Here is a 19,481-nt window from a genome sequence, read left to right as displayed (position 1 = left end):
GTTTTGGCAGCTGCAAGGGGAAAATAGGCTGTTTCTTTCTTATTAGATTTAACTAGTGCACAGCACTTAAGTACAAACAAATGTTGTCTCTATTTGAACCCTCAGATTTTCATTTTATTTTGATATCATCATAGAATTGTTTGAGTTGGAATGAGCCTTTAAAGATCATCTAGTCCAACTTCCTTGCAATGAATGGGGACACCTGCAAATCAATCAGAGTCCCGTCCAGCCTGACCCTAAACGTGTCCAAGGATGGGGTATCCACCACAGTTTTGGGCAACCTTGGTGAAGCCTGTTTGTCCTGTATCACATCTCTCTCTTTGATGTGCCTTAGCACAGCTTCCAAGAGGGACTTCTCTGTGATCTTCCCCAGCACAGAGGTGAGGCTGACAGGTTGGTAGTTCCCTGGTCATCCTTTCTGCATTTCTTAAAAATTCTTTCAGTCAACTTTGACTGTTGAAATAATGGCTGCGTTTGAAATAAGCATGGTGCAGCTGGGTGTAGGGAAGACATTTGCTACATAACAGTTCAGCAGCAATTTTGTGTGTCTCTTTGTAAGAAATTTTTCCAGCCTCCCTGCCATGTTCTGTCTGTGGTTATGTTGCCTATTTCTTGTAAATGATCGGCACTGTGAGCACCTAGGCTCAGCCTCTAGTGTTTTTTCACTAGAATTTTGAGTTATGTTGCATCTTAGGGCCACAAATTTTCCAAATCTAGGCGGTCTGAATTCTTTGGGACAGTTTTGATGGAATTATTATTGTGTGCCCAGCCAAAATTAGGGCACATTTCTCCATCACAGTCTCAACTACACCCCTCTCAAAATCATTTGAAGTCCATTATTTCTCCTATCCTTCTAAAAAATGTAGTTGCTGCTGACAAGAGGAAATAACAAGGTTTGCTGAGATGCTTCCTAAAATCCATTTCTCTGAGTCTTCCTTTGCTGCAAAGAATAAATTCACACAAGAATTTCTCCAGCGTACATGAGTACATCTGACCAAAACAATTAATATATAATTCTTTTTCCACAGTTCTCTTTGAATCTTTATGTTAAACAGTGGGAAGCTAGGTACAAGGGAAAAAAATCGAAGCAAATGATTTCTGTTATTGTAAACACAACTTGTCAGCAAGAACTGCTCCTGAGGTTCTCCTGGGAGCTGAATGGCAGTATAGGCACACAGATGCCTTCCAATTTATAAACAAAATGCAATAAAACATTCTTAGCATTAATGTCATTTCTGTATCCTTGGGGATAACGTGAATATCAATTTGTATTTTTATTGATTCGTTATTTAAAGATCATTTTAAATCTTCGTGGCAGTCCGTGAAACACTCTGCTTGCCTACAGACCACATTCACAATCTTTTCCCTATTGTTCATCTCTTCGTTCACTTTAAATGCATCTTTTTGCTTTGAAAGTAAGACCTTTTAACAAAGTAATCACCTGATACAATTGGCAGTGGCTGAAAAACTGCTGAATGCACCTTATTTGTAAAACTCCCTAGATCCTGAGGGTAGTGTGTTTGCCCCTGGATCAGGGCATGTGATGTAGAAAGTCATCAGCAAGGAGTTTGTGTGTGCTTCTTGGTCATGTGCAACTGGACATATTCATGCTCTTTGACTTCCCTACTTTCTTATGATTATGGAATATTTCACCTGCATTTATGAAATAAGCCATGCTCCCACTTTCTGTGCTTACAACTCTACTTCCAAGGGCATGCAGTAAATTCAGTTTGGAAAGCTGCATTACTCATCCACTGAGAAGATCATGGAGAAGTCTATGCAACTCTGGTTACACCACTTCTTCTCCACAAGATAGAGTCATTGCTTGGTTACATCTAACATTTACTGTGTAAGGTAGGATAGCATTTTGTCTTCTCTTGTAACAGAAGATAAATTTTCACATAATCATGTGTCGAATAATAAATCACTGTTCACAGCCCCCTGCATGAAGCTTTCCCTCCCTCTCCCCCCTAGAGGCAGCATCTCTGAGGGCAGTTTCCTACTGAAGTAACTCTAGGGCCCATTCACCTCTGGAGTTTGAACTGGTATGGAGGATATTTCAGTGGTGGGGTTTTTAAGGTGAAAGAGCAGCACTGTGGGGTCCTGTCTTTCGAAAATGTGCTGCTAGCTTGCTCATGGGAGATGCTGAATTACAACTGAACTGTGGCTTTCAGAATGTTTTTTTACATTATTATGATTCAGTGTAGCACATTGCTCTCTAAGCACAGAAAAGAAATTGCTAGAACATGAAGAGCTTTCATAACTAATGACTTAATCATTGGATTTGACTGGCTTTTTTTTATTAATGCAGACATTATGACTCTGGTCAGGTTGCTAGGTGTTTCTTTGGCCTTTGATTTGCATGAGTAACCCCTGTTAGCCCTGACACCTTTTGAACTTCCAATTTAAATTTTAATTTTGAGGAGGGGGGATTTGTGAGACTGAGAGAGAGGGGAAGAGATGAGCACTTGATGAGCATTTCTTTGTACCCACAGCACTGCAGCTGTGCTCTTGCAGCCCCTCAGTTACCATAGGCATAGAATAGGCATGATCCCCACTGAGAGTGCTACGTGCAGGATCAGGTCATTTCCAACTCAGTAGACATAATGCTTGTCAGCTGTGTTATCTTTTTCTCTTTTACACTTTTCCTCTTCTTGTAGATAAAATAGCCTACAGAAGAAATTACTAAAGAGGCTGGAGACAAAAATATGCCACTAATGTGAGGTAACTAGACTCAATTTACAATGTGATTAGTCATTGCCGCTTAGCCTGACAGCCTCCCAAATTGTTCCTCATGCACTGATGATTGTCTTCCTCTTTCTGGGTTGTGCTAGTGTACCTGTAAGTACAGGAGCAGTCTGCCTGTGAATGCTGAAGTGAGAAAGGCAGGGAGCACTTCAGCCCTCCCTGTGTCATCCATCACCACACTGTCTTCCCATTCAGCACTTCCTTTGACACTATCATGCATTTTGATAGCTTTTTTTTAGCTAGCTTTTGCTCCAGCTAGACTGTGGACTTCTTTTCAGTCCTGCAGGAGCAGCGTTATCATATTGTTGCCTGTCTTTCTACTTTTTGTGTGCTGTCTTACATCTAATTTCTGTGGTTTGTTAAAAAGTTCCTTATGTGGGCAAGCGGACTTTCTGTAGAAATTCCCAATTTTCCTACAGAGTGAAATGCTTTTTTCTTGGTCTTCCACAATATGTTTTCTGTTGAAGTCAGCCAGCAACTCCTTTCCTCCCACAAGTTTCCAGTGGTTTGTGGCTGTTGGTTTTCTAGATGAGCCAATCCACCATCTATCCTAAGCTACTGAGTGACTTAACATGGATCCTGGTTCTTCATCATCTAAGTGGGCCAACATAAAGCATCAGCAAGACCACCACTGGCCACTGTATTTCAAAGGTACTCTCTTTCAAAGAGCAAACAGATATGGAAATCTTGGACAAAATGGAGTCTGATGTAGAAGTGCATATGAAGTAAAGGTACATCACTGAATTCCTTCCTGAAGAAAAAATGGCTCCCGTTGACATTCATCAACACTTGCTGAATGTTTATGGAGGCCAAGAAGTGGATGTGAGCACAAAGAGGCAAGGGGTGGTGCATTTCAGCAGTGGAAATGGTGGGTCACCTCCACTGGTGCAGACTTTTATGAGCACAGCATGCAGGCTCTTGTTCATCACTGGTGAAAATGCAGAGCTAATGGTGGTGACTCTGCTGAAAAATAGTGTTTTGTAACTGACAATTTGCTCTATCCAATTGTTTTATTGTGCTCAATGTATTGTAGTTTCCATGGAAATAAATCGGAGGCATTACTTTTGGAGCAACTATGCGGCCCAAGATAATTTGTCTTGACTCAGTGTGATCCAGGCAAGCCAAAAGGTTGCACACCCATGAAATAAGCCAAGAAAGTACATGTAAGTAGAACATGCAAACACTGCATTTTCCTACTCCAAGTGGGCAAGATGCATGAGAGTACAATGTTTAGAACCTCAGGTCAGATCTGTTAGTGCCTTTAGTTCTTCTCTTTTGTACTGCTTTCCTTGACATTTCCCAATCAAATGTCTTAATTTTGCTACATAAAGGTACCAAGGTAATGACTATGAGTCACAGGACCATTCCTCATGTACACCTTCTGTTAAAAATATCTAATTTCATTTGTTATTGCAGTGGATTGTTTCAGCCTACCCTTATCTGTTTGTTCTTGGCAGTCCTCTCTTGGTAATTTCCCAATCTTTTGCCAGAACTTCAGTGTCATCAAGAATACTTTCATTTTATAAACAGCTTCCCCCAGCACATTAATTCCTGCCAATTTGCAGTTGATATACAACCTGCATTATTAAAATTAATACACACTGTCTTTCAGAAGTTGTTTTTAAAAACAAGCTGCACAGAACCAGTATACTAGATTTCAGCATGCTACAGTGTGTTAAGCAGATCTCCAAGGCTTTGGACCAGGGCTTAGGGAGAGTGAAATTTTTAGAGGTTATAATGGCTAAATATGGAGTTTCCAGAAAATGGGTGGTATGCAATTTTTTTTTATTATTATTATTTCTTGATCAGATTTGGACTGTTTTCACAGGAATGACAAAAGATACTGGAAAGAGTTTCTTTTGTTCTCAAATGTAAATCGTTTCTCCAGAGCAGAGGGAAAGGTCACTGTTCAGAGAAAAGATCACGATCCTTTACAATAAAGCCAGTGTAATATGTTCTCTCTTTACCATGTTTTCAGCAGTGACAAAAGAATCATTCTGGCTGAAACTATCCACAGTCTGTCAGTCTTGGAAGCCCAGGCAGACAGACCTAACATGTAAAATATTCATCTCCAAATGGTGGCCAACATTCTAAATAATTGATGATGGGAAGTGAGTTTTCACAGCAAATCCAGCCTCCATGCTGTTAGCTGGGCTTGCAGTATGATTGTATACGAAGCCATTAGAGGACCCTTATCTCTCTGTGTCCTCAGTCAGGGTATTACACAAGTCAGAATAGAGCAAAATTACCAAGAGCTCTGACTGGAAATTCAAACCATGTGTTGTTTTGTAGAACAAAAAATCAGACCTAAAACTTTGTGGTAACTCATGCTTGAATCATTTGTATTTCATTGCCACAGGGACTGCAAGAAAATTCTTTTTGGTCTACTGACATCCCTGTTTAATTAATAAGGTACTGTACTCTTTTGATCTCTTTCTTGATCTATCGCCTTATTTTTGCCACAGACATGTCATGATGCCAATATATCTTCAAAGGGCAATAGTATCCGAGAGACGAGGAGAGATTTGGGGATATTTTTAGATTATAAAGCACAAATTTTGATGAAATCTAACATTACCTTAAAGAGATGAGGTTAACACACTTTCTACACGAAAATGAAACTGATATATTTTGGTGTGCAATTCTGGAACTAGATTTCCTTAAGTGACTGAGTCCATTTCCGTCAGACATCTGGCATATAAGAGTCTGTATGCTATCATACACGTTGGGCTGCAGAACAGTCCATCAGATCTGCATCAACTTTTCTCACAGTGGCATCACATCAGTGCTCATAGTCATTCCCTGATTGACTTGTCTGTCAAGATATATTCACTTTCAGCGAGACTTTCATCTGAAAAATTCCATTTTGTGTCAAAATTACAAATGATCTTGAGGCACCTTGCCTTCAATTTTACATGCCAGTTCTTTCAATAAGCTGATGTCCACAGCCTGATTTTGGGGCACTAAACCCGTGCAGATTTTCTTACACTTTGAAGGTACTTTTTACTTTGCTTTTCGGTTTTTTTTTTTTTTTTTCCAATTGATAATATACAATAAAATCAGTCAAAATTTGAGTTTTGATTTTTCAGTTTCTGGAAATTTTTATGTCTTTTCAAGTCTTCTTTTAGAAGGAAGAGATAAGATTTCAATATCCTTTACGTTCTATTTGGGTAAGACTATGCTTTCCCCCTAACTTTTGATCTTATATTAGTGATCAGGGAAAGAAGAATAAACCAAAAGGAAGGAAATGTGTTTCCAGATTGTTTTGTTATATAATGTGAGAGCGACATCTCTTTACTCTTGGTTTCAGCAGGACTAGGGGATTATATTGCAGCTGTTAAAATGCACCATGGAAATGTCAAGTCAGTCATGGATTCTGTATGTTTAAGAGCAGTACAGGCTGTTGGCAACTTGCTCATGCAAACAACGTGAGGGTGGTGATACACTGGAACAGATTGCCCAGGGTGGTTGTGAATGCCCCCTCCTTGGAGGCGTTCAAGACCAGGCTGGAGGGAGCTTTGAGAAATCTCCTCAAGAGGGAGATATCCCTGCCTATATCAGGAGGGCTAGAACTAGATAGTCTTAAAGGTTCCTTCCAACCCAAGCCATTCTATGATTCTACAGTTATTTATGATTCTACAGTTATTATTTTTTCTATCTTTTTGCAGTGCTGTCACACATTCAGCAAGCACGCATATCGCTCTTGGTCTTGGTAAGAGCCACTCTCTTTTCCAGTGCTGTGAGTCACTCAGTCTTCACAAGGTCAGTCCAATCTCAAATGTTCTCCACCTCCACTGCTGCAATCACTTGCTATTGTGTGGTGAGAACATGATGTCTCAATATGTCCAATTTGTTGTCCATGTAAAGGGTTGACCATAGCCCTGAAAAACAAGTGAAAGGAACAAGTCCACTGCTTTCAGCTGAAGAAATTAGATCTGGTTTGAAGTTTCTAACTCAGTCTTTCTAGTGGAATCTGTTGTTACTTTGAATTCTATCCAAGTCTAGCAGCTTCAAAGAGTGTCAGGGACATGCAGTGCAAAGCTACTGCTATGCAGCTCAATGTACCATATAACATATCTGAGAGGAATATTGATTTTTCACAAAACATGAAAAACAGAAAAATAGAAAAACTCTTCAGAATGACCTCAGCCTTCTGCTCGAATAACCCAATGTCTATGCTTTAGCCTACTTCCTTTGTACCTGTCTGAAGTCCTTTGTGGAACTTTTCTAAGACGGTAATATCAGCTGCAAGTTGGAAGTGATTTAGCAGCTCTCTGTAGATTTATGTTGGTATTTCATTTACATGTAAGATTTTTTCCCAGATGAAAAGAGATGCATTCTGGAGCACTGAGAGATATTTTAACCTAATCAGAAACTCACTTCAATATCAAACAATCAAACGTTTGTCTCCTACTTAAGTACTGTTTGTTTTAACATCTAGCTTAAGGGAGACTGGGAAAGAAGCAGAAAGGACAGGAAGAGAGATGGGTTTGAAGAATACGTGTCTGATAATACAAGATATTTAGCACAGAACATGTTCTGCCATCATTAGGTTCCTCAGGCTGCAGTTCTGTGATGATTTTAAGCTAATCTAATTTTTGGCAGCTGCTGTCCAACCCTGTTCACACTTTTGAGCCTACTGGAAGTCCTGGCAGCAAAGCCTGGCTGCTGGGTTGCATTGAAACCTGCCCCACTGCTTCAGAAATCTGACATAAGAAATGGAAAATCTTTGGACAGCCCAGATGTCTGAAATGTAGTTTCAGTAAAGCAATCTACTACTGGCTCAGAAATTTCCTGTCATTGAAAACATGCTATAGAGAAGTAGTTGCATAATTGAAGCAGAGAAAAACTATCCTGCTCAGAGTTTAGAGTAATGTAGTGTTGTTTACACCTAATGTATCATCAGCATTACCCAAAGAGAAATCTCTGCTGTACTCTTTTCAAACACAGTTTACATATATAAGCCTGATAAACTCATCATTAGGAATAGTTTTCAGCACAGAAAAACTGCTGTAAATATCACAGTAGTTAATAATGTCAGTGAGTCCTGGAGAACCCATCAGTATTCATAGAATCATAGAATGGCTTAGGTAGGAAGGAACCATAACACCAGAATCGAGTTCCAACCCCCTGCTTTGGGCTGGGTGTCCCCATCAGATCAGGGCTCAGAGTCCTATCCAACCTGGCCTTGAGCACCTTCCAGGGATGGGGCACCCACATCTTCTCTTGACCTCTTCCAGTGTCTCATCACCCGCTTGCCAGAGGTTATTTGTATTTAGGTCTCTATTGACAAGTCGAACTATTGGTAAAATGAATGAACTGATCATTTCTGGACTTTGTGCTGTAGTGCTCCTGCTACATGGGATGAAGTACTCCAGCTGTACACCAGCACCCCACAGACATCCCCCAGAATTCAGAGAGAAAGGCAGAGAATCTTAAGAACAAAACCACTTCAGGTGCTGATGGAGCATTTAAGCTCTGCCTCACTCAGGCATGATTCATCTTCTGTTCTCTTCATTGCACCAGTGAGTGCAAAATAAAATACTGTCACAACGTATAAAGGAATGAGATCTTGTATAAACTTGAGTAAGATGAAATTCAACACTAAGTTCTGGGACACTACATTGATTTTTTCTACATGGAATTAATAGAAAATATATTTCTTCATATGGACTTGTCTCTGGTGAATATGGTCATGGAAGACTAGTTAATTTAATGGAGGAGAGGATATAAATCTGGTGATCAATTCCTTCCGGATGCCAAATCAATAGCTGTAGTTGCACAGATTAAATGCGTTGCATCACTTGGGTTTTCTTTTTTTTTAGCATAAAGATTGTGTAAAGAAAGAAATGAGGTTTAAAAAGGAAAATGTTCCTGTAAGAGTTTCAAAAGAAAACGTATCTGTTGTCAAGGTTGAATGTGGAACACAGACTTAATACACTACGTTTGCCAAGATTAAAAAAAAAAAAAAAAAAAAAAAAAACGTTTTTGTTAAGGTATGCTTAAAATTAAAGATGGAAAAAGGGACAGAATCAAACATTAAATCTGCTGCTACCATTTTATCACTAAGCTTAGGATCCGCTGATAAATAGTGGCAATCCCTGAACTAAACAGATGCATCATCAGAATGAATTGTGAGCTGAGTGAATGATGAGAAAACACCTCTGCTGAGATCTTTTTAATTTGTTGCTGAGATCAACAGAAGAAATGGGCAGAAACAAATAACCTTCTCCACCTTTTCTGCCCTCCTTGCAGTCCTTGGATACTTCAGCAACCGCTGAAGTAGCACTCGACCTTTATTTCTCTGACCTTCTGAGAAACCCTGACCAAAGCGTGCCACAAAAATATAACTAATGCTTCTCACCTGGAGCATAACTTATCTTCCCACTGCTGCTCACTTCTCTTTGTGTGCTTTTCCTTCTCCAAGTCTTTTTCCTTTCTTCCTTCTGTGCCTTTTGATAATGAAAAGAATCCAGTTTGATTAAAAAAGAGCCTGTGAGGCAGCTAAGTAGTCTGATAGCAACATACCTTAGCCTGGCTCTAAGCAGCTGATAAGGATATGTGGAGAATCCATTTCCCACTTATACAGACACGTTAAGCAAAACCATAAGTAACAGAAGCAGCATGTTTATCTTTGTTGCTCTTTCTTCCTCACTCTCTGGGCATTTGTTTTATTTTGACTCCAAAAAACCTCTTTCTTATTCATGAGATAGCAGCAGCAACAGCTTCAGCAGATCACTTCGGCTGTCTTGAAATAGGACAATCAGTGCCACCTTGCTTACAGAGGAAGACTTTCAAAGAAGGGGCAGCATCACAAAAAAGTTCATATACCCAAAGTGAAAGGGAAGAACAACTTGCCTTGTTACTTGAAGTTTCAAAGGTTTCAAATATTGAGAGTTTTGTTAGTTTGCAGGGATGTACTGAACACTGCATAAAGGTTTGACCCTCTAGTGTTTATTGTTCTAATGAAATTAATGCAATGATTGACTTCACTGGATTGCGGTGGGTGTTTGGGATTTCAACTTCTTTTAAACTGGTTTTGTACTGTCAGATGGATGCCTGCGGTTTAGAGCATTTGCTGATATAAAGCAGAACATCTTCAGAAGAGAAAATTTGCTTTTGCAACTACTGTCACTGTTTTTTAGTACCAACATGGCATCTCGAACAGCTATAAAGCAGCCATCTGGACTTCCTCAACAGTCTGCCTAACTGTTGTTTAACTAAAATTACCCTCAAGTCAAAGAAATTTTAACAGCAAAGCAGTCATACAGGAGAGCTATATGAAACCATTAACCAAAAGCCTATACTGTCTCCTATCAAATTAATTAAACACCAAGAGAGTCTAAAAGATAATTTGCAGCAGAGTGTCATCTGGTCCTTAAAATCTGAAGCCAATAGCAACGGGGCCAGATTTATTATATCTTCCAAATAATTCCTATCATTAAAACTCTGTTCCGGGGACTGTAGCCACCCAAGGGAAGTTATCAGTGAGCTTTCCTTTGACTTTTTATAAACAAAGACTATTAATCTTTAGCTAACATACTAATCACATATTTAAGAATTATTATGATGGCTTAAAAAAAAAAGGATGAGAAATAAAAAAGCCTCATGCTGATTTTCTTGTCATAGACATTGCAACTTTGACATACTCTTGACAGCCTCTGTGTGCTTCCCTTTTCTTGTCATCTTCCATTGTATTTTGAGTTATTCTCTAGTTAAAAATAGCCTCTGTGCAAAGATTTCAACCTCATGTTTCTTCTTTCATTCAACATGTCAGGTTGTGATAGATGAGTATGTTTCTAACCTGGGCCTCGAGGATGTGAAAGATTGAAGCAAATGGCCTTAATTACTTTCTTCCCATCACAACCAAAGTTCTAGATTATTCCTAAGATTAGAAATGAAAACTATAAAAATATCACATGATTAATCCTCTGTCTGATGTTGTGGTTTGAATATACCAGATGAATTATTATTATTACTATCGTGTTGTTAGTTTGTTCAGTTCCAAGGTTAGATGCCTGGGTACCATTAATGAGTTCAGCATCTGATAGCACAGATAAATGATTTCACTCCCTGGTTGCAACAATCATGTACAGAAATTTTTATAGTCAAGTGTAACATACAAAAGCACTTTGATCCATTTCTCCTCTAATACAGTAGATAACACTCACTGCCATAGTAGTCAGTGCTGGACAAGCAAACAGTATAGCTTGATATATAGAGACAAGATCATAAAAATCTGATGAGATGTCAAGATTGTATGTAGGGGTCTCATTGTCTGTTGTTTTTTTTGTTTGTTTGTTTGTTTGTTTGTTTTTGTTTGGTTGGTTTGGTTTTGTAACTATATTTACATAGATATCATCAAAAGAGCTGAACTGAAATAGTACTGTACTGATGAGTACATTTAAAGTTGGATCAAAAGGCAAAGAGTGCCTTGCAAGGGTATCTTTGCCTCCAAAGGACATTAGGTATCCCCTAAGGAGGGATGCTCAGAAGATATTTTTTCACAGCAGCAACGGTGGGAACAAATGATCTCTGGAATAAAATTACCAGTGTCAGAGATGTGAAGACTTCTGCATAACAAAAAGGAAGCAAACGGCCCTGTTCGGCTTTAGCTACATTTCTGTTCTCAGGGGCATGATTTAGCAGTGGATTGTTAGAGTTCGGGTAGTATGGTTAGGTTGCAATTGGACTTGATGATCTTGAAGGTCTTTTCCAGCCTGAGCAATTCTATGATTCTATGTTGATTTTATTTAGGTGCACTGAACTGGCAGTACTGCCATAGGTGTGGGTCCTTTTATTCTGCACATATCTCATCATGTATTTATATTATTATTTTTTAACCAAATGCTCTATAGAGGAAGACATGCTGAAAAAAATGACTTCAGTACTCTAGTGCTAAATTATACATGTGTTTAGAAAAGAAAAATGTAGGATTTCTGTCACTTACACAATCTGTTTTCTAAGTGTAATCTTTCCACAACAAAGCTCTTCAGCAATGGATTAGTTATCTGTGCACATAAGTCAAGATATCTTACCTGTAGCCAAAAAAATGAAGGCAGTTAATACTGCTCGGATATCTAGATAAGGAAAAACAATGTCATGAAAAATACTCAAAATCATCCAGGAACAAGATTAATTTACCCATTTTATTCCCTCTTGGCAAGATAGGGGAAGGAATGGATCCAGTCAGCTCCTGAGTTTCAGGAGCACGGTTATAGTTTCCAGATGCACGATATTAATTCCCTAAGGTGTGTCAACTTCAACATTTGCATCCTTCCAGAATTCTCTGGTCATCCTCTTCTGTCGTCGTGCCCAACACATTCAAATGTCTTCTCTGTGCTTTTCTGTCATTTGTTATACCAAAAAAATTGTGGTATTTCATGACAGTTAGGACTTCCTGTCAAAGAACTGTCTGGCCATCTTTCATTTGGCAATACAAGCTTGCTTACATTCTTTCCTACTCTTTTTTGACAGCATTTAGCAGATTATCCAAATTGGGGTTTGGTCCTGGACATTAAGAATGGCTAAGAATGAACAGAATCACAAAGGTTGGAAAAGACCTCCAAGATCATCCAGTCCAACCATGCACCTACTACAAATATTACCCAATGAACCATGTCCCTTAGTACAACATTAAACATCTCTTGAACACCTCCAGGGACTCAACCATCTCCCTGGGCAGCCTGTTAAGTGATCAGCTCAAATACGTATTTGCACAGATAAACTATTTATCTCATTATTCTAGTGGTCATCCAATTGTTCATTCAGGCCATAACAATTGATTGCACACAGACAGGCACATTGCTGGATTGAATCACGGCACCTACTTTATTTCCCAACACCTAAAGGTTCTCACAATGCAGACTCACATCTGTCTTCAAGGCTACTGTAATATTAAAAAAATCATCATCTGTGGGAAGAGAATGGTACAACCCAGAAGAGAAAAAAAAGTAAGGTTTCAAAACATAAAAATGAAGAGAAACAACAGTCTTCCTGCATGATCTAGAAAAAGATTTGAGAAAAATAATTTCCTCCTACTTAAACTCATGAGCTCAACAAGCAACAATAGTACTTTTATAATATACTTTAGAAGCATCTTTTCTGCAGTGTTTAAAGGAAATAATTAAGTTGGAAAATTGGCAAAGTGGGACATGGTCTGAAATGGAATATTTTCAGTAGATTATGTTAATGGAAAAAATCAGAAATTCAACATTATTTATAGCAAATTCACGTTATGTTTTTCTGGAAAACTGCAGCAGTCTCTTTTTCTCTATTTCTCAATTTTTTGAAGGTACGTTAAGTTGTCTTTCTTGATCAAGTGTATTTCTACACTGTTTGTTTCTTTTCAGACAAAATTGTTATTTCTGGTATTTTCATGTTTCTTCAGAGAAAAACACTAATTGGCTTCCATTGCAAGAAAACATCTCTCTAGAAGAAATAAATGGTGGCTTCTGTGTCTTTATATCACTTTTATGTTAGTTACATCAGCACAGCGAATGTGTTTGATTCACTTTTTTGAGGGAGCGTAGGGTTCCTGTCTGACTATTTTATTCATTATTGCTTATGGTAGAGAAGAAACAAAAAGAGGCAATTGCAAATATTTGATTTGGGGTCTATACTATGTTTTGTTTCCATTGCTCTGAAATTGTTTTTGTAATGTCTCCTTTGTCTCCTCCAGGTTTTGTCCTCTTCACCAGTCACAAAAAAATATTTGTTTGGAATTTGGTAAACTGAAGTGGAAGTGTCCTCGCTGCTGAGAATTTACACTGGGACCAGAATGATGCCTGCTCTTCCCTCACACAAGGATGCAGAGCCTATCGAAGGAAGGGAATTACGAAATGACAAGGTAACACAGGTTTGTTTAACGTCTGAAAACTGGCAATACCACTTTCAGCAAAGGAAGATAAAAAATTGTGCATGTGTCACCAGTTATTCCAATTGGAATAAAACTAAAATGTCTGTCACTCTTTGGGCAGAGGAAGAACTTCTTTGGGAGCTCAGCTGGTGTTCACTTTGTATCCCAAAGCATAAAATTTGATAACATTTTTAACTTTATCCCAACTAATATAACTGCACCTATCCAATCCTTTTTTTCTCTGCCATGACCTTTTCATGTCATTATTCTCCCTGGCCTTTAGAGTTCACATCTTCCTGCTCCAGATTTATGGCCATGTAGAAACCTTGTGGCCAGGTGAATTATTGGATAGCACACCAGAATTTTTGTTCATCATTTCTCTAGAGGAAAAAGTGCTTTGGTATTAAAAAAAAAAAAATAATAATGGTTCTACTGTTAAGTTTGATCTTCAAATCAGTTAATAACAGAAACACCATGAGGTGAATTAAAGCTCTGCTACTTCTAATGATTTATGTAGGGTAAATAACAACATTCCAAGCCAATGAGAATGTTATAATTACATGTGCACAAATTATCAGGTTTTTTTTGTATCAAAGACCAGCAGCATTAAAAAAAAAATTAGAAGTTCTCAGCATCATTCTGAAAAACAAAAAATTGTGCTGGACTTTTGTCATTCTGAAGGATAACAGTGAAAATGGGGATGAAAATCAAATGAGGAACATTTAGGAGGAGGAGGAACAAAGGAGGAACATTTAGGAGATCCTTGAGATATCACTTTAATCACTTAGAGCAAATCCACAGGCACATGCTGATAAGATAGATAAGACTGATTAATGTTGAAGAAGTGGATCAGCAAGTGATTTTTCATAGGTCAGTCTGAAAAAAAAGCTGCAAAAGTCACGTCACAGTGAAGAAAAAAACAGTATTAAAGTTAGAGTAGTAGTAAGTTTAAGAAAATTCTGTTCAGTTCAGGCAAGATCTGGACAGTAAGAGGCAAAATGAAGGGAGTTCAGAACAGAGCCAGCTGCAATGAGGTGATTCACCTGCAGTCAAAGATAAGAGAAAATGTAGACTCCTGAAGACCATGAGCTCAAAGAGAGGTAGGGAAGGGTATTGTGGAGTGCACCAGGAAATAGCTTGAAGCAAATAAATAAAAAGTATAGATGAGCAAACACAAGGAAACACTTTAACCCTGCTTACAGTGCAGCATTTGACACCAAATTAGCTTCCTCAGGTTACTGGATTTTTTTTTAATTAGTTTAGGCGAAGAATGATTTTTAGGCTAAATAAGTATATGACTATAGTCAAAATAATGTTTTAATCTTTTAGGGCAAACTCTCTCCTGACTTAATAATGAGGGGAAAAAACACAGTTTGCACTCTTCCTCCTGTTTGGCAGAAAGCTTTTCCAAACAGCATTGTGAGTACTTTAAAGGCCTCATCAAGACAGTGGTAGAGCTGGTAAAAAATTTATGTGGTCTCCTGTGCCGTGCTCCTCCTCTAGATTTCCCCGTGCTTCTGTTCCTTTGGAGCTCTGCCAAAGCGCACAAGCTGAGTTTGTCTCTCTGCATAAAGCCTGAGAGATCCTCGGAAGGTTCCTCTCTCTGTATCTAATGGGTAGCATTTTTCAAGGAGATCTAAATGATTCAGGAGGCTGAGTCCTAACACTCTCTTGAATCACTTTGACACCTTTGAAAAATGTTCTATTTTCTCAGTGTTCAGTTCCTGCATAGCAGGCTCAATGGCCAGCAAAGCTTACAAAGCTTAATATCTAACTGGTTGTTACTCTGACAGAATATATTGCCTCTGTGAGCAGGCTTTATCAAGAACTCAGACTATCTAAACTTCACCAAGGAGCCATCTTACTCTGTGTGGATGTAGATTTCCATCAGATTTTCACAGCCTGCGAACCGGACAATTAGAATCATGGGAAAAACACAAGTAAGGTAATGTTCAATTGGGAATTTACAGCAGCCTGATATTTGACATGGAGTAGACTCTTTCAAGCTGTTGATACCGTCTCGGGTCTGCATTATAGAGACAGTGAGGGTGTTAGCTGAGATCATCAACTTAATGCACAAAGTGCTGCACTGAAGGGGAACACTGCTGGAAATCAGCACCTCGCTTAAAAAAAAAATTAAAAAATGAGGTGAGGGAATGATAGAAATATTGGCTCTGCTCACATCTTGGCAGGGTGCCCACCAAGCACAGGCTCCAGCAAACTCATTCATTTTTACAAGAGAAACCTGACGTAGTCAAACGTCAGCCTCTGAGACCCAGTGGAACCCAAGTACCTGAGTATATCTAATGTCAGGGCACAGTGTTTACAGCCACACACTCTATGTGCACATGCTTGGGGCGGGGATTATTTTAGGTTCCTCACTGTTGTTATCACTTTCCATCACAAGTAATGCATGCTGGCAAGACAGATCTTCACTTTTCATGTGAACAAAGCCAGTCAACCCATTCAACCCTTTCTACCCATTCTGTTACATCTCCCAAACTCCCTTAGAAGGTGAACAGATTATCCTCAAAACAAAATAAACCATAAACTGGAGTGAAAGTGTGTCAAAGAAACCTGAAGAAGAGGGAGAGGAGCTAGGAGAGGGAGAAGATAGACTGAGCTGAATGGCAGCTACAGTTTGGAAAGGCAGAGGAAATGTCAACTCTGCTATTCTTTTTCCTTTTTCAACATTGAATATTCTGTTGTGTGAATCAGAGTCACCTCCACAGTGGTCACTTGGGCATCAGCAAAACTGATGGCCACAGCAGCACTGGGAGAGATTTAATCAAGCATCCTCTGAAGCATAGTAATGAATTAATTTGTTGAACACACAAAATGTAAAACCACAGAAATCTCTTCCCTTCTCCATCCTTTCTTTACCCCAGAAGGATTGAAATATGTGAGTTCTCATTAATATTCACTTCACTGTCAAATAGAAGAGTTACATACCTTGGCTGGAAAACATTCAAACGCTTTTATTGCTGTCCCACATCAGTGACTCACATCAGTGACTCTGCTTGCAATCGTTTAGCCCATTTGTATGTAAAGCACATACTTTGAAACTGAGGAGATAATAAGTCTGAGAAGTTCCCAAATGCTAGGCCAACGCAGTGTGTGCTCTGACTCCATGCCTTTGGATAGCTCTATCATTTCTCACCTGACAAATGAAATACGGAGGTTAAGTGCTGCTCTTACATTCCTCTACATTCAACTGAGTTCCTGGTGTGATGGAGGCATCAAGGAGAAAATAAGAAAGCTGTTCTCAGGGGTGTGTTTAATTGTCAGTGCCTACTGATACAGCCATGTATTCCTGACCACTGAAACACTCAACCTCACATAGATTTGCAGTAGTGTTTTCCTCAGCCACAGGCTGGTACCTGGCTGCCTTTCTACAGGAAATATGCCAGTTCTTCCACAGCAATGCTGCACTGAACGTGCAGCTGAATGGTTGTGTTATTCTACAGCTGGTAATGAGATATGGCCAAAGAAGATCAGGAGTGTCTTTTCTGCCCTTAAAAGAACTGTATCTCTATCTCAGCAGTGTAATCTGTGCTTCCACCTATCTTTTCAATGTCACAGAGTAGTTTCATTTTTATTATTTATGGTGTGTAGAACTCCAAGGGTTTGCTCAGTTTTAAACACCAGTAAAGCAAGGTGTCAGCTCCAGCCTGCTTCTATCCTACAGCCCCCATTGCTGGAACAAGAGAAAGTAATCCCCGGATGATAGACAAGAATAACTAAATGGAGAAATGTAGGAGGAAAATGACCAGCTCAAGAGCTAGAAAAACTAAAGAGGGGCTTCAATTGGAATGGAAGTGATAGAGCTATTCAGAGATAGATGAGAGAAAAGATGAACAGTCGTGTCACACTTTGAGTCAACTTAATGAGACAGAAGTGGATGACTCCTAAAACGTCAGTCTTGCTGACTTACTTCTTTGAAATCGGTGCACAGCTTATTTAGTTGCTCCTCTTGCGTGTAGGTTGCTCTGCTGAAAAAGATGGCCTAGGTTTTTGAAACAGTCTTTATCTCCTACTGAGTCACCATAATAAGTGGTGGTATCAGATGCATGCTAAATAACAAGATGTTTTCTTGAAACTGTTTAGTGCAGTTACAAAAGAAGCAGCAAAAACTCTGTTCCTGCTTCTGTGCTTGGAATGAATTCTCACTCTTTGGGAATATGGCCCAATAAGCAGGCTGGCCCAATTAGAGTTGAAAAATATCAGAAATACTCAGATCTAAAACTATTCATAAGGAAAAGAGCTTTAGATTTTTTTCTTCTAATAAAATCCTTGTAGAGAACTTTGTAGAAACAAAGGTGTTCCATTTTGTTTAGGGGGAAATTACCAAACTCTGGTTAACATTTATTGGTCTTGATCAGAATTCAGAATGTCGTGAAGCCACCAAGCAGAGAAGCCTCGCTTGCACAGATTTTCTTCCTTAGTAAATATTGTCCCTTGTTGCATGTCAGGGTGCATAGGATGTGAAAATGTGATAGCAGAGAAACAGAATATTTCCTAACAAAAGAGGAATTGAAAACTTACTGATTTCTTCACACTGTATCTCACAAGAATACTTACAGTTTTAACGAATTATCACTACTAAGTATGCTGCTTCTTAACCTTTCTTTGTATGTGGGGCTACATTCATCTCTTTCACTTATTATCCTTTCAAAAAAGTTGTCATCAAGCTGCTCACTTGGGTTTTCAAAGTCTGCATGGCTGAGTTTCTGTAGGGCTCTGGATCCAGGGCTCAGCTTGTCCCAGTGTACCTTTCAGCTCTTCCTTGTTCTCCATCCCACTGCTTGTTTTCACTGTTACCCACCTTCAGGTAGTTGAAGACATTGCATAAATCCCCTCTAAGCCACCCCCTCTCCAACCCATTTCCCTCCCAGCTCTGCATAAGCAAAAACAAAGATCCAAGCCATAACTTTAGGCCAGGTGTCCTGACAGAAAAACTCTTGCCAAATACATTCAGTGAGTCTGAGCCCTGAAAAAACTCAACTGCCCTCCCCTGCAAGGCAGCATGACAGCCATGAACAACATATTGTACTTTACAGTACCTGCCAAAGGTATCATTATCAAGGAAGATAAACATATACTTCAGGCAAAAGACTCTGCCACATGATTTTCCACCCTCTGTAGAGCCAAAATGATGTTTCATTCTTGTTAGCAGAATCTGCTTCAGTGAATTTATGTCAGTGTAGTGTCTCACTGTTTTCATCAAGAAGAAGACCCTGTTGGAAATGTTCCAGGAGCAAGGAGACTGACCAAAAGCAAAATCAGATTTTATTGCTAAAGATCAGTCACAGCTCTGGTTGCATTTGCTGCTGTAATAAATGGCTTGAGATTTATCCAGGCCTACAGTGCAAAAGCTGCTCCTTGCTATTTCAAATGACTGCTTCCAATGTTATTCTTCCCATGCAGGTAAGCAGGGTGCTGTGAAAAATGCCAGCATTTCAAACCTGGGCTGCTCAGATAGTGCACATTACTGCTTCTTATTGTCTGTCTTTTCAACCAGTTGGCTATCGGCTCTTCTTCCCACCCATAAAAACAGGAGGTGTGCATACACCTGCAGTGAGCAATTCAACAACCATTTCCATGCCAGTTTTGCCTTCCCTTTGTGTTGTTGTTGCAGCTGCTGTGGTTATTATCATGGCAAATCCTTACAGCTCTGTTCAAGGGACTGACCTGAGCCATCTCAGCTTCAGTAAATCCATCTGTACAAGGATTAATTTCATAAACATGACATTGTAGTCAAATGCTTTGGGTCAGTAGAGCATTGCTGAGTTGTTCATTGGCAGTACTTTAACTGACCCACAGGTTTCTCTACATGACAATTCACAGTGAGAATTGGCATCTTGAGAACAGGAGC

The 19,481-nt window shown here is 39.2% G+C and overlaps 1 long non-coding RNA gene across 4 annotated transcripts in view; it reads left to right on the top strand.

Annotated features, from left to right (window-relative positions):
* Nucleotides 1–1,700: 1,700 nt before the first annotated feature.
* Nucleotides 1,701–19,481, top strand: part of LOC101749898 — a 94,664-nt gene continuing 76,883 nt past the window's right edge. For all 4 annotated transcript variants that reach the window (XR_005860985.1, XR_005860978.1, XR_005860974.1 and 1 more), the window contains exons 1-7: nucleotides 1,701–1,854; nucleotides 2,661–2,724; nucleotides 3,277–3,399; nucleotides 3,782–3,911; nucleotides 5,108–5,160; nucleotides 6,417–6,510; nucleotides 13,430–13,597. This is a non-coding gene — a long non-coding RNA (uncharacterized LOC101749898). The remainder of the gene's footprint in view (nucleotides 1,855–2,660; nucleotides 2,725–3,276; nucleotides 3,400–3,781; nucleotides 3,912–5,107; nucleotides 5,161–6,416; nucleotides 6,511–13,429; nucleotides 13,598–19,481) is intronic.

Source organism: Gallus gallus, chromosome 6, assembly GCF_016699485.2.
Source record: "Gallus gallus isolate bGalGal1 chromosome 6, bGalGal1.mat.broiler.GRCg7b, whole genome shotgun sequence".
Classification (NCBI taxonomy): Eukaryota; Metazoa; Chordata; class Aves; order Galliformes; family Phasianidae; genus Gallus; species Gallus gallus.
This window is presented reverse-complemented; position numbering and strand designations above follow the sequence as displayed.